Source organism: Lithobates pipiens, unplaced genomic scaffold (assembly GCF_037356315.1).
Source record: "Lithobates pipiens isolate NorthernLeopardFrog02 unplaced genomic scaffold, aLitPip1_a1.2 Scaffold_18, whole genome shotgun sequence".
Classification (NCBI taxonomy): domain Eukaryota; kingdom Metazoa; phylum Chordata; class Amphibia; order Anura; family Ranidae; genus Lithobates; species Lithobates pipiens.
Genome location: NW_027507758.1, coordinates 561,731,305 through 561,751,681, shown reverse-complemented (window position 1 = coordinate 561,751,681; position 20,377 = coordinate 561,731,305). Strand labels below are relative to the sequence as shown.

The window sequence follows — 20,377 nt, the reverse complement described above, 5'->3', positions numbered from 1 at the left end:
ATGTATTTTTTGCTTCATTTTAATAAAAGAAAATAAAAAAAAAAAAAATCTCTTCTTATCAGTTTAATATCTGATACGTCCCCTATCTGGGGACCATATATTAAATGGATTTTTAGAACAGGGAGATGGAAGAAGAGCTTGCTCTGTCCACTCCACGCATCGACCTGGTATTGCAGTACCTCCAGGACCGGTGCACCCCTCTCTTATGCAGTTTCCAAAAACAGAATGAATTCAAACAGCAAATTCTCCTCCATCCTCCTCATCCTTTTGCTTGCTTGCTCACTCACTTGCAATGTTACTTTTGCTGCTCACAAGCTGTCTGTATGTTGTTCATTTTTGCAATAAACTTGCGTTTAACCCCTGTGTGTACTGGTGTTTTTTGCTTCGTGTCAGTTCTTGGCCTTTCTTTCTCCCTTCCTCCTTCCTTGCTCGCTCGCTCGCTCGCTCAATATTTTTTTGCTCAGGAAGAAGCAGGTGAAGTGGCAGTAGTTGCAAGAAGCCAAACCTAGGAAGTCAGCAAGTAGACACATTTCGACAAGGCAGCTAGCTCGAGTATGAAAGAACTTTCTAGTCAAGGCCCAAGATGAGGCCTTTTTTTCCTAGCCATGCATGTCCAGCCAGCCCAGCCATTGCAATAGGCCTGACTTTGCTCCATTCCTGTCCCTTAGCACAGGCAGCTTTCTAAAAAGCAGTCCCTGCCTGAGTATTCATTTAGCAGCCTGCGTCTCCCTCTAGTGGGTCCCTGCCTGTCAGCTTTCGTCCACGTGTCCAGGAGGCGGTCTCATGCAAATGCTTTTCCCTCGTAGAGCAGCAACGAGGAGCACCTGGATGAGTGCAATTGTTGCTGCTGGCTGCCTGCTGGTCATTGCCAGGGTCAGCAGGTGCTTGCAAAGGTGTTGGACAGGTGTTAGAAATTGTGGATTGCTATCTAGGTCATCAGGAAGGGATTAGACAGCTTGGCCAGGCCAGGTGTGAAAAGTTGCTAATCAGCGTCTCCGCCCAGTCTAGACGCGGGGGAAGGGCAGACAGGGGCCAGGGCAGCAGCTCTCAGTGAGCTCTGGGTTGCGGCCATTGCGCCGCTCGCTCAGAAAAGAGAATAATTGGGTTATCGCTTCTCGGCCTTTTGGCCAAGATCAAGTGCAGTTTTTGCTGTGCGAGTCTTGGTTGAGAGGTGCCCGGGGTACCCAAGGGTCAGCCTTGGGGGGAGCGTCCCTTTTCGGAGGGCCCCCCTTGCTGCTATTGGCCTACGGCTTAGTCCCCGGGCAACGAGAGGCGATCGCCCTTCTTAAGGCATTTGGAGATAGCGTTAGGGGCCCCTTTGGGGGTTCCCCTTACCGGCGGGAGAGGCGAGGTATCTGGAGGTACCAAGATGGCGGTCCGTGGTATGCGGGATTCGATTCGGTTTCTGGTGAAGCCTGAATTTAAAGCTGAGATCAACCTAAGGACGATCGTGGTGGACGTGTTGATGGGATTCCTTGGCCTAAGGCTAAGGGATATTATTTGTTTGCAAGATTTTCCGCAACAAAGGCTTTATGATGTTACCTTTCTTTCTGTCGAGATTTGCTGGGAGGTTTACGAAAAGATGCGAGGTTCTGATGACGAATTGCTGCAGAAAATAGAAATTATACAGTTGTTTATGCAGGAAGAGAAGGCGATAGTGGTTCATATGTATTTTTATGTACTTTTGCGGACATAAACTTAGTGAAGGCGTTTCTGAATAATTATTGTAACAATTTGAGGGGTGGTGACAGAATCTTGAACAAATTTGGCATTTGGAACGGAAAGTATAGATTTTATGGAAAATTCCGCTCAGACTTAAGCTATGTTGGAGGAGTAAGAAGGCCTCCGGCTATATTTAACATTGGGGGAGAAAGGGGTTTTCTTTTTTACCCCGGACAGCCGGTGTATTGTCGGAAATGTTGCGTTTATGGCCACGCAAGTGGGGACTGTGACAGAAAGATCAGATGCAGATTTTGCGGGAGTGAGGATCACCCTTCTAAAGAATGTACAAAAACTAGAGTGTGTGATATCTGTAAGAAGATAGGACATCTAGCAAGGCAATGTGAAGAATACTTTGCAGCTAAAAGAGAAGCCGAATTCCATGATGTATTAGCCAAGACCCAAGCTAGGCGTAGGCAGCAGAGGCAATCAGGGGCCCGGGAGGAGTGTGGCAGTACTGAACCCGCTGATGCGGATCAGCCTGCTACGTCTTCAGGGCCTAAGGCCAATGACGCTGTACTTACAGAGCAAGTGGAGGAGGTGAACAGGAGACCTGTTTCCAATGATGCCACTGTTGATACGGTGGCTGACGTTGGCGATGGCCCTGGGAGCCTGACTACTACTGTAAGAGAAGATCCGCAGGAGCAGCCAGGAATGGAGGAAGAGGAGGTGGAGCAAGGATCCCCGGAGGATGGAGGGCCAGAAGGAGATCAGAGTGTGACTTTGGCAAGTCCAGGACACCTTTCAGAGTTGATAAGTGGTTTATCATCTAGTGCAGAGGAAGAAGGCGATGAGGAGATGGACAGTGACGAAAGTCTACAATGTGGACAGAGGTTGATAATCTCAATGGAGGAGACTTCCCAGTCCTCTATTAAAAGGGCACGAGAGGAAGGGGGAGGAGGAGGTGGGGAAGATGCCCCCTTTCCGGATGATGGAGACTCGGGTTCAGAGTCTGCCAGCTCTCCTTTTACAAGGAAGAGATTAACGTATGCCAGTGTGGCAAGCAAGGGAGTGGACAGTGCTGCGCATTATCAATAAGTTTAGTCATGGCTATGTCATCATTTTTGATTTTTTTTCTTATGGCTCTGACAGTGAGTTCGGTTAATGTCAGGAGTGTATGTTCTAGGTGGCGAAGAGCTGCAGTATTTGATTTTCTAGAAGGGGTATGTTCTGATGTGATTTGCATACAGGAATGCGGGGTGGAAAGGGCGGTTTGTGAAGAATGGAAACTCGGGGCTTCCCTATGGTCTCCCTTGTGTGAATATAGAAATGAAGGGGTGGGGATCTTAATTAAGAGTTCTTATGTACAATTTGTTTCACACGAGGTGGTGGTGCCGGGGAGGTTACAGATTGCACTTTTGGAGGTGGCGGGGCACAAGGTGAGAGTGGTGAATTGTTACGCACCTGCAGAGAAGAAGGAGCGTGTGACTTTCTTTAATATCCTTAAGATGTGGTTGCCTGGTAGAATGCCAACCATTTTGGCAGGGGACTTTAATTGTGTGAGGAGGGGTGAGGAGAGACAAGGTGTCAGTGTGGAAGGGGGTGTGGATGTGACATCTAAGGCGCTGAATGACATAGTGAATGATTTTCATTTTCAGGATGTTGCCCTGGTGGTGCAGAAAAATTATTTGTCCTTTACCTTTTTTTCCGATAAAGGATCAGTGAGGTCTCGGATTGATTTTATTTTTGTTTCCTTATCTTTAAAAGCTACTAGTTACCAAGTTGATCCTGTATCCTTTTCGGATCACTGTAGGATTACAGGCTCCTTTTGCCTTGATGTAAATAGGATTTATGGACGAGGTGCATGGAAGTTGAACTGTTCGTGTTTAAAGGAGGAGGGGGTGTTTTTGAGGTTTAAAGATTTTTATGAATGGCTTTCGTTCAAAAAATATGAGTTTGGTGATATTTTGGAATGGTGGGATTGGGCGAAATATAAGATTGGCTGTTTCTTTAAAAGATTGGGTGTGGAGGCGGCAAGGAAGAAGTATGAGGAAGAAAGGAATTTAGTGGATAGATTGCATTTTTTATTTCGGTGTAAGAGGATGGGAGTGGAGGAAGAATTAAAAGAAGTACGGGAAGCCCAGAATGAGAGGATTAAAGAACGTGGGAAGAGGATCGTTTTTAGAGCAAAGATTCAGGCGATGGAGGAAGATGAGCAATGCTTGGCGTTCTTCTTCAAGAAATCGTTTGGCCCAAAGAAGATGTTTCAGACTGTATGGGAGGATAGAAATGAGGTGAGCGGGGATCGAATGGTGGAAGTCATCCGATCCTTTTATGTGAATTTGTATAGTGGCAACGGTGGTGCTACAGAAGAAGAGATGCAGGAATATTGCGAAGTGGTGAAAGGGAATTTATGTTCGGAGGATGCAGAGACGCTGTTGGATCCGGTGGAGGATGATGAGATTGAAAGAGTGATTAAGGGAATGAAGAAAAATAAGACTCCTGGTGGGGATGGCTTACCTGTCGATTTTTATGTTGAATACTGGCCGGTGTTGAAGGACGATCTCTGCCTGGTAATGAAGACCTGTATGAGAGAAAAAAAGAACATCTGTTTCAATGAAAAAGGGAATAATCACCCTATTATATAAGAAAGGGGATCAGAGGGATGTTAAAAACTGGCGCCCAATTTCGTTGTTGAACTGTGATTACAAAATTTTTGCGAAATTACTGGCAGACCGGATGAGTAGGATAGTAGACAAGATCATTGGTGAAGGGCAGACCTGTGCTGTGCCTGGACGGAGGATTTCCAATAATCTAATTCTTCTAAAGGGACCTTATACATTATGCCCAATGTAACAACATGCCTTTGGCATTGGCAAGTATTGATCTAGAAAAGGCGTATGACCGGGTGGCTCATGGATTTCTTTTTATAGTGTTGAGGCAGATGGGGATTCCTGAAGAATTCGTGAAGTTAGTGGAGTGCCTCTATGAAGGGATTAGTAGCCAAGTTCTTGTGAATGGAAAGTTGTCAAGGGAAGTGCAGGTGAGGTCGGGGGTAAGACAGGGGTGTCCTCTGTCGCCTGTCGCCTTCATTTGCGTGATGGAGCCCCTTTTGAGGCATGTGATAAAAGATAAATGTTTTAAAGGGATGTTTATACCAGGTGGTGGGAATGAGCCAGTCAAAACCCTTTGCTACATGGATGATGTGAGCCTGTTATGTAATACCGCAAGGGATGTGAGTAGAGCTGAACTCCAGCTTGAGATTTTTGGGGCTATGTCAGGACTGTGTGTGAATTGGGGTAAAAGTAGCATTTGTGTTTTAAGTGGTACATGTGATGTAACAAGGAGTAAACTAAGGACGGTGCAGGAGGTGGAGGTGTTGGGGGTACACTTCGAAAGAAACTTGGTCAACCAGGTGAATGCTGCCAAAGGGTTAGAGAAAGTAGAGAGAAAAATAAGTTTATGGAAGACTAGAAGATTATCCCTTACGGGGAAAACATTAATAGTAAAGGCGGTGATTCTTCCATTATTGTTGTATGTTTTTGTGATTTTTCCCTCCAAATAAGAGGTGGGTACAGAGGATTACAAGAATGCTTTTTGTGTTTTTTTGCGGCTCCAAATAGAGAGAGTCTCAAGGGAGGTAGTTGTAAAAAAAAGTATATTTGGGTGGGTATAACTTCCCGAATGTTGGTCTGTTTTTAGAGGTCCAGTGGTGGTTAGTACATCTCAAAGCATTTTTGGCAGGAGGAAAGACTGCTGCTTTAATGCGCTACTTGATTGGATGGACCTTGTTGAAGTGGGGGTGGTGTGGAAGGGACCTTACAAAACCAATGTCTATGTTATCTCCAGTCTATTATTTAAAAATGACAGAGTTTTTTCAGAAGAATCAGTTACAGGAACTGGGAGAGAATGCTCGGAAGAAAGAGTCTTTATGGCTATGGTTAAGGAGGGGTGAATTACCATCAAATAATTTTGGGTTAAGGTTGAAAAGTGCAGAAGTTTGTTGGAAGAACTTGCTTCTGAAAGGTGTGACAAACAAACAGAGAGAGGTGGCATGGTTATCATTGCATAATTGCTTGCCAACAATGACTTTTTTTAAATCTCGAGGTTTGGTGAGGAGGGAGGTGTGCCCCAGAGAAGGTTGCCTGGAAAATGAGACTGTAAGGCATGTCTTTTGGGAATGTTTGTTTGCTAAAACATTTTGGAGACTGCTGCGTGGCTATGTGGAAAGGGTGGTGGGGGTGAAAGGTGTGTATTTTGAGGCAGGGGTGTTTGGTTTGGTGGGAGGGAAGAAGAGAAGAGAAAGGAGCATAAAATGTTTGTGTTGTCTGCGGTGGTAAGGGAGGTGATGTGGGAGGCACGGTGTGCTCTGGTGAAAAAGAAGTTGTTATTGACTGAGAAAGATTGTGCTGATTGGGTTTTGGCAAAGATGTTCTATATTTTGGCTGTCGACAGGAAAAGAATGGGTGTGGAGGAGGCTGATATGTATTGGAATTTTGGGATGTGGCGTGTGGGTGAGGGGTAAGGGATTGGTGTATATAATGTATATATGAATTTTTATTCATGATTTTATCTTGTTATTTTTTATGATACGTTAAGCCACATATGATGTAATAGACACGGCTCAGTATAGGTATCGGTGTGCTGGTTTTAAGCTGAGTTTAAGAGTGATTCAATCTGAGTGGTAAAAAAAAAAAAAATCTGTTCTTATCAGTTTAATATCTGATACGTCCCCTATCTGGGGACCATATATTAAATGGATTTTTAGAACAGGGAGATGGAAGAAGAGCTTGCTCTGTCCACTCCACGCATCGACCTGGTATTGCAGTACCTCCAGGACCGGTGCACCCCTCTCTTATGCAGTTTCCAAAAACAGAATGAATTCAAACAACAAATTCTCCTTCATCCTCCTCATCCTTTTGCTTGCTTGCTCACTCACTTCCAATGTTATTTTTACTCACAAGCTGTCTGTATGTTGTTCATTTTTGCAATAAACTTGCGTTTAACCCCTGTGTGTACTGGTGTTTTTACTTCGTGTCAGTTCTTGGCCTTTCTTTCTCCCTCCCTCCTTCCTTGCTCGCTCAATATTTTTTGGCTCAGGAAGAAGCAGGTGAAGTGGCAGTAGTTGCAAGAAGCCAAACCTAGGAAGTCAGCAAGTAGACACCTTTCGACAAGGCAGCTGGCTTGAGTACGAATTAACTTTCTAGGCAAGGCCCAAAATCAGGCCTTTTTTTTCCCTTCCCATGTTCAGCCAGCTCAGCCATTGCAATAGGCCTGACTTTGCTCCATTCCTGTCCCTTAGCACAGGCAGCTTGCTAGAAAGCAGTTCCTGCCTGAGTATTCATTCAGCAGCCTGTGTCTCCCTCTAGTGGGTCCCTGCCTGTCGGCTTTCGTCCACGTGTCCAGGAGGCGGTCTCATGAAAATGCTTTTCCCTCATAGAGCAGCAACGAGGAGCACCTGGATGAGTGCAATTGTTGCTGCTGGCTGCCTGCTGGTCATTGCCAGGGTCAGCAGGTGCTTGCAAAGGTGTTGGACAGGTGTTAGAAATTGTGGATTGCTATCTAGGTCATCAGGAAGGGATTAGACTGCTTGGCCAGGCCAGGTGTGAAAAGTTGCTAATCAGCGTCTCCGCCCAGTCTAGACGCGGGGGAAGGGCAGACAGGGGGCCAGGACAGCAGCTCCTCTCAGTGAGCTCTGGGTTGCGGCCATTGCGCCGCTCGCTCGGAAAAGAGAATAATTGGGTTATCGCTTCTCGGCCTTTTGGCCAAGATCAAGTGCAGTTCTTGCTGTGTGAGACTTGGTTAAGAGGTGCCCGGGGTACCCAAGGGTCGGCCTTGGGGGGAGCGTCCCTTTTCGGAGGGCCCCCCCTTGCTGCTATTGGCCTACGGCTTAGTCCCCGGGCAACGGGAAGCGATCACCTCCCTTTTAAAGGGGTCGGAGGCAGCGTTAGGGGCCCCTTTTGGGGGTACCCCCTGACTCGTTGGAGAGGCGAGGTACCTGGAGGTACCAGGATGGCGGTCCGCGGCATGCGGGATTCAATACGGTTCATCGTGAAGCCGGAATACAAGGCGGAGATCGACTTGAGGACCATCGTAGTGGACGTGTTGATGGGATTCCTTGGCCTAAGGGTAAGAGAGATTGTGTGCTTGCAAGACTTTCCACAGCAAAGATTATTTGACGTAACTTTTCTCTCTGTCGAGATATGTTGGGAGATCTATGAGAAGATGAGGAATGGTGATTGTGATTTATTGCAGAAGATGGAAATTATTCCCCTGTTTATGCAGGAAGCAAAAACAATTGTCGTACATATGTACAATCCGTTTGCAGACATTAATCTGGTGAAGGCGTTTCTGAACAATTATTGCAAGAACTTGCGGGGTGGTGATAAGGTCCTTAATAAATTTGGTATATGGAACGGCAAGTATAGGTTTTATGGAAGGTTCTGGACTGATCGTGGTTGCGTTGGTGGAGTGAGGAGGCCGCCTGCGGTGTTTAACGTTGGTGGGGAGAGGGGTTTCCTTTTTTACCCTGGTCAACCTGTGTACTGCAGAAAGTGTTGCGTATATGGTCATGCAGGGGGGGACTGCAATCGGAAGATTAAATGTAGGTTTTGCGGGAGTGAAGACCATCCATCTAAAGAATGCAAACAGACCAGGCTGTGTGACATTTGTAAGAGGACTGGCCATTTGGCCAGACAGTGTGAAGAATATTTCAATGCGAAAAGAGAGGCAGAGTTTCATGGCGTATTGGCTAAGACTCAGGCGAGGAGGAGACAGCAGAGGCAGGCGGAATCCCGGGGGAAGTGTGACAGTGCTGAACCCGCTGATGCGGATCGGCCTGCCACACCCTCCGGACCTAAGGCCAATGATGCTGGACTTACAGGGCAGGTAGATGCGGTGAACAGGGTACCTTGCGCTGGCTCTACTGCTGCTGATGCGGTAGTTGATGTTGGTGTCGGTCCTGGGAGCTCTACTAATGCCGTAAGTGAAGAGCCTCGAGCAGAAGGTGATGCTGTTCAGGATCATCAGGTGGAAGAGGATGTAGTACCAGGATCTCCAGAGGGTGGAAATCCGGAACTAGAACAGAGGAGTGTGGCCTTTACAAGTCCGGGTTTGCTTTCAGATCTAATGAGTGGATTATCATCTAGCGCTGAAGAGGGGGAGGATGGAAATGAGGAAGAAATGGACAGTGATGATAGTCTGCCATGTGGACAGCAGCTTGTTATTGCAATGGACGAGACAGCTCAATCCTCCACGAAAAGGGGTTGGAAGGAGGGGGGGGGGGTGTCCCCTCAAGATGATGGAGGCTCAGGTTCTGAGTCTGCCAGCTCACCTTTTACAAGGAAAAGGTTGACTTACGCAAATGTAGCAAGTAAGGGCTTAGATGAAGCTACGCATTATTTATAAGTTTTTTTTGTCATGGCTAGGACAACTTTTTTGATATATTTTTTGATGGCATTGACCATTAGCTCGATTAATGTTAGGAGCATTTGTTCCAAGTGGAGAAGAGCTGCTGTTTTCGAGTGGTTGGAGGGGGTGCATTCTGACATTATTTGTGTTCAGGAATGTGGAGTGGAAAGAGCTGTATGTGAGGAATGGAGGTGTGGAGTATCTGTTTGGTCCCCTTTGTGTGAATCTCGGAATGAAGGAGTGGGTGTTTTGTTCAAAAATCAATGTATCCAATTTGTGTCGCATGAAGTAGTGGTGCCTGGGAGACTACAAATTGTTATTTTGGAGGTGGGAGGGTGTCGTATGAGAGTGATTAATTGTTATGCCCGTGCTGAAAAAAGAGAGCGTGTGGCCTTTCTGAATGTGTTAAAATTATGGCTGCCTGGTAGGATCCCCACTATTCTTGTGGGTGATTTTAGTTGCGTGAGGAAGAGTGAAGAGAGGCAGGGGGTAAGCTCTGACAGTGGAGTTGATGTTACATCAAAGGCACTAAATGAACTGATAAATATCTTTCACTTGCGAGATGTTGCCATGGAGGTACAGAAGGATGATTTATCCTTTACCTTTTTTTCTGACAAAGGGTCGGTTAGATCCAGGTTGTATTTTATTTTTGTTTCACCTACTATAAAAATTGTTGATTACAAGAGTGACCCTGTAGCCTTTTCCGACCACACGATGATTACAGGCTTGGTAAAGTTAGGGGATGCAAGTGGTTTTGGGGGTAGCGTATGGAAGCTCAATTGTACTCTTTTGAAGGAGGAGGGGGTTTTTACTAAATTTAAAGCCTTTTTTGAATGGGTTACCCTTAAGAAGAGCGGATTTGAGGACATTCAAAAAAAAAAAAATTGGAGTAGAGGCAGCCAAGAGGAAGCATGAGGTGGATAAAAGACTTGTGGATAGGCTGCATTTTTTGTTTCAATGCAAAAGGATGGGGGTGGATGCGGAGGAGGATTTAAAAGGGGTACGGGAGGCCCGGAATTTGTCGATCAAGGAGAGGGGAAAGGGCATTGTGTTCAGGGCTAAGGTTCAGGAGATGGAGGAGGACGAACAATGCTCCACGTATTTCTTTAAAAAGTCCTTTGGACCCAAGAGGATGTTTCAGACTGTGTTGGAGGGTGAGGAAGAGGTGAGCGGGGACCGAATGGTGGATTCTATCAGGTCCTTTTATGCGAATTTGTACAGTGTGTACAGGACGCCGTGGCTGGGTCCTGGAAGGACGCTATATTTCCCCTCTGTTTGGGTTGTGGTCTTTTTAAATGAATAAAATTGATTAACCCACCTGTTAAGGGAGTGCCTTTAAAAAACAAGACAGGAAGTGGTAGGTGGAGGAGTGGAGATGTCAGGAAGATCCTCCTCACGGACGTCCGAGCGGCGAAAGTCGCAGAAGATCTCTTGCCCAGTTCCAGGAGCGTTACCGCGATCGGCGGTGCGCGCGTGCGCGTGCACGTGCGCGCGGGTGCGCGCGCGGCCGTTTGACGCAAATTGGCGCCAATAGCGCTATTTAAACTGGATCCATGCCTCACTGCCTTGCTGCCTGATCAACAGCGTTCCTGTGCGTCCTGGTGATCCATATCTGAATCTGAACCTGAACCTGTACCTGTACCCTGATCCGTATCGAACCCGGCTTGTTTCCGATTCTGCTGTTTGCTGCCTGCCCCCCGACTTTGGCTTGTACCCGACTACTCTTCTGGATTCCGTTTCTGTACCTGATCTGCCCGCCTGTGCCTGACCTGGACTGTTACACCATCCGTCAACTGTAAGTTGCTTGCTGTTGTACTACAGGACACCTCCTAGTCCTCCGCAATATTTGGCTGTACTCCTTCTGCGTTTGTAGCCTTCTACCTTTGGCCACAGACTACTGGACTCTTCCGCTTCCGCTTATCCATTGCACCTGCATCCGTTGTTGGACTACAATACCCCTCCGTTGTTTGTCACCTCCTGCAATCACTTGTATGCCGTTGCTGGACTACAGGAACCCTTCTGCTGTCTGCTGGACCTTATCTCACCTTTGCCTGCATTCAGACACCGGACTACAATACACCTCCTCCTTCAACGGTCTTCTGCCTTTACCATCTGCTATCCAGTCAGGCACTTGTGCCCCTCTGTGCTCCTGAGCCCCTGTCACCACTACCAGGGTCTCTCGAGTCAGAGGTCTACGAGAGGCCACTCCCTGCACTCCGGGCTCTGCTTAAAAGGTACGTGACAGTATCAGGCAGCCATGTCTGAGCCCACGCAGGGAGATTCGGCCATGGATGATTTATGCCGTCATCTTGCTGGACTTACCCAGGCTGTTAAATCTCTACAAGAAGGCTATTCTCGATTGGAAGAGCGTGTCCAGGTCTTATCTACCACAGGCCCTACCGTGTCGGGAACTTCTTCTGCGCCATCAGTGGTTATGTTACCCCCTGAACCCAAGGTCCCAACTCCGGAGAGGTTTTCGGGAAATCGCAGCAAGTATAGAGCTTTTCGCAATGCCTGTGAATTGTTTTTTGCACTTCAACCCAGAACTTTCTCTCTAGAATCCACTAAGGTGGGTTTTGTTATCTCCCTCCTACTGGGTGAGCCCCAGGCTTGGGCCCACCGCCTTTTGGAGCAAAAGGAAGCCTGCCTTAATAACCTGAATACCTTTTTTCAAGCCATGGGTTTGCTCTATGAGGATCCTCAACAGGCGGCCACAGCGGAAGCAGCTTTATATTCTCTTCAGCAAGGCCGCAGAGCGGCAGAGGACTATGCGTCTGAATTTCGGCGCTGGAGTTCCGATACTACCTGGAACGATGCTGCTCTGCGATACCAGTTTCGCATGGGACTCTCTGAACCTCTAAAGGATGAATTGGCCCGGGTGGGTGTTCCAGCAACTCTTGAAGCCCTTATCAACCTCTCCATCCAGATAGACAGACGCTTGAGAGAACGGAGAACAGAACGCACTGCCGGGCCGTCCCGACCAGTCTGGATGTTACCCCGTGTACCTAATCCCCCTGCACATCCTGCTGCTGACACGCCTGAACCCATGCAACTGGGCTTACTTAGACCAACGCTCACCACCGAGGAACGACAACGCCGGCAGCTCAACAATCTGTGTCTTTACTGTGGAGAACCCGGACATTACGTGAGATCCTGTCCTGCCAAATTCCGTAAGCATTCTTCTGTATCTTCTCCTGTTTTACCTGCTGTGCCTAGTAATGCTACTCACTTGGCTGTTCCCGTCTCTCTTCAGCTACCCGGAGGGAACATTCAAGTCCCCGCAATAGTTGATTCTGGAGCGTGCAGTGGATTTATGGACTTATCGTTTGCCCAAAAGTTCCAAGTGCCCTTACGGCCCAGGGCGAAAGGGTTGTCTGTACACCTTGCCGATGGGTCAGCTATCAAATCAGGACCAGTGACACAAGAGACATGTCCTTTGACTGCTACTATTTCCGGTAACCATCAGGAACAACTCTGCCTGGACATTATTGAATCTCCCCTTTTCCCTATCATACTGGGTATGCCCTGGCTTCGGGCACACAACCCGCAAATAGACTGGTCCACCGGAAACATTTTCTTTTTCTCCCCCTATTGTCGTCAACACTGCTTTCAAGAATCAACTAAGGTTTCACCCCATTTAATGTGTATGGAGACCGATGTTGAGACTCGCCAGCACGTTCCTGAGACCTACCATGACTTCCTGGACGTGTTCAGCAAGAAGGGGGCAGAAACACTTCCCCCTCATAGACCCTACGATTGCCCAATTGAGATCCTTCCCGGAGCCGAAATCCCTTTCGGGAGAATATTTCCCTTAACAGAAGTGGAATTGGAGACTCTCAGGACTTACATTGACGACAATCTGAAAAAGGGGTTCATACGTCCTTCTACGTCCCCAGCTGGGGCAGGAATCTTTTTTGTAGAAAAGAAGGACCATTCTCTCCGCCCTTGTGTTGACTACCGGGACTTAAATAAAGTTACAGTCAAGAACCGGTACCCACTGCCTTTGGTACCCGAATTATTCCAGCGCCTTGGATCAGCTAGTATCTTCACAAAATTGGATCTTCGCGGAGCCTATAATTTGGTCCGTATCCGAAGCGGGGACGAATGGAAGACTGCCTTCCGCACCCGCTTCGGACATTTTGAATATCTCGTAATGCCCTTTGGGCTATGCAACGCTCCTGCGACTTTCCAGCATTTTGTGAATGATATCTTTAGAGATTTTCTCGACCTGTTTGTTATAGTATATCTGGACGACATCTTAATTTTCTCCCCCTCTCTGCCAGCTCACAGGGAACACGTTAAGAAGGTTCTCACTCGGCTTCGCCAACACGGCTTGTACGCAAAACCTGAGAAGTGCGAGTTTGAACGTCGCAGCATTCAGTTTTTGGGGCTGATTATTTCGGTGGATGGAATCAAGATGGATCCGCAAAAAGTTTCGGCCATCCTGGACTGGCCAGCCCCTACTGATAAAAGAGGAATTCAACGCTTTGTGGGGTTTGCGAATTTTTATCGAAAATTCATCAAGGGATTTTCTACAATCATCGCTCCAATCACCAGATTAACGAGACAAGGTATCAAGTTCCAGTGGACTCCGGAGGCACAGGCCGCATTTTCTTCCCTTAAAGAACAATTTGTATCAGCATCTGTCCTGAAGCATCCTAATTCTGCGCTACCCTACATCCTTGAGGTGGATGCATCCGAAGTTGCAGTGGGAGCAGTCCTTTCTCAGAGACAGGGCCCAAAGGCTTTATTGCACCCAGTGGCGTTCTTCTCACGTAAATTGTCTGAAGCGGAAAAGAATTATGATGTCGGGGACAGGGAGTTACTCGCTATCAAAGCCGCACTTGAGGAATGGCGCTATCTCCTGGAGGGAGCAGCCCATCCCATTCTGGTATACACTGACCACAAGAACTTAGAGTATTTAAAGACTGCTAAGAGGCTGAAGCCGCGTCAGGCCAGATGGGCACTGTTCTTTACAAGATTTTCCTTCCACATAACCTATAGGCCCGGATCAAAGAACACCAAACCCGACGCGCTATCCCGGATGTTCAGCGAACCCGAAGTTCTTCAACCCACAGACACCATCCTTGCGCCCGGAAATTTCCTTATGCTCCAGGAAGATCTTCTATCCCAACTTAAGCAGGCTTCATCTTCAGCTCCACATCCCTCAAACACCACCTTACTCTCTAGCAATAACTTGTTATGGCATGAAAACAAGATCTACGTGCCCCAACAACTACGGGTTGCTGTTCTCAAGTCTTGCCACGACCACAAATTGGCCGGTCATTTTGGGGTACACAAGACCGCCGAACTTCTCCAACGCACCTTCTGGTGGCCTCAGCTGCTAAGAGACTGTAAACTTTATGTTGAATCTTTCATTACCTGTACCCAGAACAAGAGTAGCAAGACCAAAGCCTGGGGGTTGCTGAAACCACTCCCCATCCCGGAAAGGCCTTGGAAAATGATTTCCATAGACTTTATTGTAGAATTACCTCCGTCAGAAGGCTTCACCACTATCCTTGTGGTGGTCGACAGATTGTCCAAAATGGCTCACTTTCTGCCCATGAAGGGTACACCTTCTGCCCCTGAGACCGCAAGGATCTTCATTAAGGAGATTGTAAGACTCCACGGTATACCTGCGAACATTGTTTCCGACCGAGGGGTACAATTTACATCAAAATTTTGGAGAGCTTTATGTAAGTCCTTGAAAATTGATCTTTCGTTCTCGTCTGCCTATCATCCCCAGACCAACGGCCAGACCGAACGAACGAACCAGACCCTTGAGCAGTATTTGCGGTGTTATTCTTCTTTTTCGCAAGACGATTGGGTATCCCTTTTACCACTTGCCGAGTTTTCCTACAATAACTCTGTTCATTCTGCAACTAATCAATCTCCCTTCTTTGCGAACTATGGTTTTCACCCTCAGTTCTTATCAGCCAATATCCCAGAATGCACGGTTCCAGCAGTTCAAGAAACTTTGGACTTTTTCTGCACCAATAACAAGTTGCTTCAAGAAACGATGGCAAGAACTCAAGAACGCAACAAAGCAGTTTTTGACAGAAAGAGGAGAGGGGAGCTCGACCTAAAACCCGGAGATTTGGTTTGGTTATCTACTCTGAATCTAAAATTAACATGCCCATCTAGAAAACTGGGCCCAAAATTTGTGGGTCCTTTCCCAATTTCCAGGAAAATTAACAATGTGGCTTATGAGCTGAAATTACCAGAATCGCTGCGTATTCACCCAGTGTTTCATGTGTCCCTCTTAAGACCTTCAATCCAGGATCCCTTCACCGATCGGAACGTGGGCCCTCCTGAACCTGTGCTTATTAATGGTGAAGCGGAGTTTGAAGTAGAAGCAATTTTGGATTGCAGAAAGAGACGCAACCAGGTACAGTATCTGGTGAAGTGGAAGGGGTATGGTCCAGAAGAGAACTCCTGGGAACCAGAGACTGGCATCCACGCCAAGAGGTTGGTTCTGGCATTTAAAAGATCTCACCCAGGTAAGATGTCCCAGTTGGGCATCCGGAGGCTGCCCATTGGGGGGGGGCAATGTCAGGAAGATCCTCCTCACGGACGTCCGAGCGGCGAAAGTCGCAGAAGATCTCTTGCCCAGTTCCAGGAGCGTTACCGCGATCGGCGGTGCGCACGTGCGCGTGCGCATGCGCGCGGGAGCGCGCACACGGGTGCGCGCGCGGCCGTTTGACGCAAATTGGCGCCAATAGCGCTATTTAAACTGGATCCATGCCTCACTGCCTTGCTGCCTGATCAACAGCGTTCCTGTGCGTCCTGGTGATCCATATCTGAATCTGAACCTGAACCTGTACCTGTACCTGTACCCTGATCCGTATCGAACCCGGCTTGTTTCCGATTCTGCTGTTTGCTGCCTGCCCCCCGACTTTGGCTTGTACCCGACTACTCTTCTGGATTCCGTTTCTGTACCTGATCTGCCCGCCTGTGCCTGACCTGGACTGTTACACCATCCGTCAACTGTAAGTTGCTTGCTGTTGTACTACAGGACACCTCCTAGTCCTCCGCAATATTTGGCTGTACTCTGTCTGCGTTTGTAGCCTTCTACCTTTGGCCACAGACTACTGGACTCTTCCGCTTATCCATTGCACCTGCATCCGTTGTTGGACTACAATACCCCTCCGTTGTTTGTCACCTCCTGCAATCACTTGTATGCCGTTGCTGGACTACAGGAACCCTTCTGCTGTCTGCTGGACCTTATCTCACCTTTGCCTGCATTCAGACACCGGACTACAATACACCTCCTCCTTCAACGGTCTTCTGCCTTTACCATCTGCTATCCAGTCAGGCACTTGTGCCCCTCTGTGCTCCTGAGCCCCTGTCACCACTACCAGGGTCTCTCGAGTCAGAGGTCTACGAGAGGCCACTCCCTGCACTCCGGGCTCTGCTTAAAGGTACGTGACAGGAGAACACATGGTGGATGGTGTTTGTTTGGGTTGCAGCAGCTGAAGTGGACAGCAGTGTCCTGTTTGGAAGGCTCCTGGCAGGGGAAGCTACCTGCCACCAAGATCAAGCTCTGTTTCTGATAAAGACTGCTGTTCTGGACTTTGCAAGTCGGTGAGACTACAAACCTTTTTCCTTTTGTTTTTGGCTGCTGTAAAGCGATTTAAGTTTAATAAACCCTTTTTTGTGTGCAAAGCCTGTGTCCTGCGATCTACCTGGTCCCCCGAACATTACAAGTGATAGAGGTGGCTCTACTGAAGAAGAAATACGTGAATACTGTGAGGTGGTGAGAGGGAGGTTGCGTGCGGATGATGCGGAGATGTTGGTGGATCCAGTGACGGAGGAAGAAATAGAAAATGTGGTAAGGAAGATAAAGAGGAACAAGACACCTGGGAGTGATGGCTTACCGGTGGATTTTTATGTTGAATTTTGGTCGGTGCTGAAGACAGAACTGTGTGAAGTGATGAAGACTTGTGTTAAAGAAAAGAGGATATCTGCTTTGATGAAAAAAGGCATAATTACTTTGTTGTTTAAGAAGGGGGATCCAAGAGACATCAGGAATTGGCGTCCAATAACGCTTTTAAATAGTGACTATAAGATACTTGCTAAACTGCTGGCCGATAGGATGAGAGGGGTTGTTGAAAGTGTCATCGGAGAATGGCAGGTGTGTGCAGTGCCTGGGCGGAGGGTTTTGGACAACTTAATCCTCATGAGAGATCTTGTGTGCTACACCCAGTGCAATAATATGCCACTTACTGTTGCTAGTATTGACCTAGAAAAGGCCTATGATCGTGTGGTACACAAGTTTCTCTTTATAGTTCTAAGGCAGATGGGGTTTCCGGAGGGTTTTGTTAACCTTGTGGAATGCCTATATCATGGAATCAGACAGCCTCCCGTTAATCAGGATTTGACTACTAAGGAGGTGGAGGTGTTATCGGGGGTAAGGCAGGGCTGCCCTTTATCTCCAGTCGCATTCATTTGTGTGATAGAGCCCCTATTGAGGCATGGGGTAGGAGATAAAAGTTTTAGAGGTATTTTTGTACCTGGGTGTGGAAACGAACCAGTGAAAGCCTTGTGTTACATGGACGATATAAATTTTCTATGTAATACGGCAAGAGATGTGGCGAGGGCTGAGCTACAGCTTGGTATTTTTGGGGCAATGTCCGGTTTATGTGTTAACTGGGGGAAAAGTAGCGTGTGTACGTTGAGTGGTTCGTGTGATGTATCCAGAAGTAAGCTGAAGAAGGTGCAGGAGGTGGAGGTGTTGGGAGTACATTATGAAAGGAACCTGGTTAATCAAGTGAATGTGGTTAAAAATGTGGAAAAAATTGAAAGAAAGTTATCTTTATGGAAGACTAGGAGGTTGTCCTTATCCGGGAAAACCCTAGTTGTAAAGGCTGTAGTGCTCCCCCTTTTGTTATATTTTTCTGTTATTTTTCCACCTAACAAGAGATGGGTGCAGAAAATTACTAGGATGCTTTTTGTTTTCTTTTGGGGTACAAAGATGGAAAATGTTTCGAGGGAGGTGGTGATGAAGAGGGTCCGATTGGGTGGATACAATTTTCCCAATATTAGCCTTTTTTTGGACGTACAGTGGTGGTTGGTGCACTTTAAAACTTTTTTGGCCGGAGGGAAAACTTCAGCCCTGATGCGGTATTTGATGGGCTGGTCACTATTGAAGTGGGGGTGGTGCGGGAAGGACTTAACTAGACCAATGTCTATGATAACGCCAGTATATTATTTAAAAATGACAGGTTTCTTTCAGAGGAATAAGTTAAAAGAGTTGGGTGAAGGGGCGTGGAGGAAAGAGTCCTTATGGGCATGGCTAAGGAGAGATGAGCTCTCGTCCAATATTTTTGGTTTAAGCCCTAGAAAAGCGGAGGTGTGTTGGAAGAATTTGTCATTCCGAGGCATAACCAATAAGCAGCGGGAGGTGGTGTGGTTATCCCTACACAATGTTTTATCAACTATGTCCTTTTTGAAAGTGAGGGATTTAGTGAGGAGGGAGGTGTGCCCTAGGGAAGGATGTGCTGGGGACGAAACAGTGAGGCATGTTTTTGGGAATGCTTTTTTGCTAAAAAAATTTTGGTTGCTACTGTGTGGTTTTGTGGAGAGGGTGGTTGGGATGAAGGGTATTTCTTTTGAGTCCGGTGTTTTTGGTCTGGTAGGAGGTGATAGGGGGAAACAACGCAAGATGTTTGTCCTGTCTGCTGTTGTAAGGGAAGTGATGTGGGAAACACGGTGTGTTTTGGTGAGAAAGAAGATGGTGTTGACTGAAAAAGATTGTTTTGATTGGGTGATGGCAAGAATGTTCTACGTATTGGCAGTGGAAAGAAGTTTGGGTGTGGAAGAGGCAAATGAGTTTTGGAATTTTAGGGAGTGGCAGGTGGGCGAGGGGTAGATTTATTGTATAGGAATGTATATATGAAATTTTATTCATGATTTTACCTTTTTTGATTCGTTTTAAGCCACGTATGATGTAATGAACACGACTCAGTATAGGTTTCGATGGTTGGTTTAAAGCTGAGTTTTGAGTGATTCAATCTGATGTGGAAGAAAACAAGAAAAAAAAAATCTGTTCTTATCAGTTTAATATCTGATACGTCCCCTATCTGGGGACCATATATTAAATGGATTTTTATAACAGGGAGATGGAAGAAGAGCTTGCTCTGTCCACTCCACGCATCGACCTGGTATTGCAGTACCTCCAGGACCGGTGCACCCCTCTCTTAGGCAGTTTCCAAAAACAGAATGAATTCAAACAACAAATTCTCCTCCATCTTCCTCATCCTTTTGCTTGATTGCTCGCTCACTCACTTGCAATGTTACTTTTGCTGCTCACAAGCTGTCTGTATGTTGTTCATGTTTGCAATAAACTTGCGTTTTAACCCCTGTGTGTACTGGTGTTTTTGCTTCGTGTCAGTTCTTGGCCTTTCTTTCTCCCTCCCTCCTTCTTTGCTCGCTCAATATTTTTTGGCTCAGGAAGAAGCAGGTGAAGTGGCAGTAGTTGCAAGAAGCCAAACCTAGGAAGTCAGCAAGTAGACACCTTTCGACAAGGCAGCTGGCTTGAGTACGAATGAACTTTCTAGGCAAGGCCCAAAATCAGGCCTTTTTTTTTCCCTTCCCATGTCCAGCCAGCTCAGCCATTGCAATAGGCCTGACTTTGCTCCATTCCTGTCCCTTAGCACAGGCAGCTTGCTAGAAAGCAGTTCCTGCCTGAGTATTCATTCAGCAGCCTGTGTCTCCCTCTAGTGGGTCCCTGCCTGGTGTTAGACAGGTGTTAGAAATTGTGGATTGGGATTAGACTGCTTGGCCAGGCCAGGTGTGAAAAGTTGCTAATCAGCATCTCCGCCCGGTCCAGACGCGGGGGAAGGGCAGACAGGGGGCCAGGACAGCAGCTCCTCTCAGTGAGCTCTGGGTTGCGGCCATTGCGCCGCTCGCTCAGAAAAGAGAATAATTGGGTTATCGCTTCTCGGCCTTTTGGCTAAGATCATTGGTTGCGGTCAGAGGGTTTACTGAAGGCACCAGTCCTACTCGGCCTGGGGGTGTTTTCCTTAATTGGTACACCCCCCGCTATTGGGTAGGATGCTGCTAGAAGTTGACGAGAGGGCGATAGTGGGACGTTTCCCACAGGGCGCGGCGCGGCGGGTCGGGGAGAGGCATTTTTCCCGGGGCCCCCTTGCGGGGGTACCCTAGGATTTCGGTGGCGGCTGGTCCCTTGGCGTCTGTCAGAATGGCGTCCCGAGGATTACGGGACTCTCTTCGTTTCCTGGTCAAGCCAGAATTTAAGGATAAAGTGACGTTGAAGACGGTGGTGGTCGAGATCCTGATGGATACA

At 47.4% G+C, this 20,377-nt stretch overlaps 2 non-coding genes and 1 pseudogene across 2 annotated transcripts; all 3 read left to right on the top strand.

The window, feature by feature from the left end:
* LOC143990531 (U2 spliceosomal RNA) lies at window positions 1-201 on the top strand (annotated as a pseudogene).
* Window positions 202-6,329: 6,128 nt separating this feature from the next.
* LOC143990521 (U2 spliceosomal RNA) lies at window positions 6,330-6,512 on the top strand. The gene has a single exon (XR_013277378.1). It is a non-coding gene; the product is annotated as a U2 spliceosomal RNA (small nuclear RNA).
* Window positions 6,513-19,076: 12,564 nt separating this feature from the next.
* Window positions 19,077-19,266, top strand: LOC143990514 (U2 spliceosomal RNA). The gene has a single exon (XR_013277375.1). It is a non-coding gene; the product is annotated as a U2 spliceosomal RNA (small nuclear RNA).
* The last annotated feature ends 1,111 nt before the right edge of the window (window positions 19,267-20,377 follow it).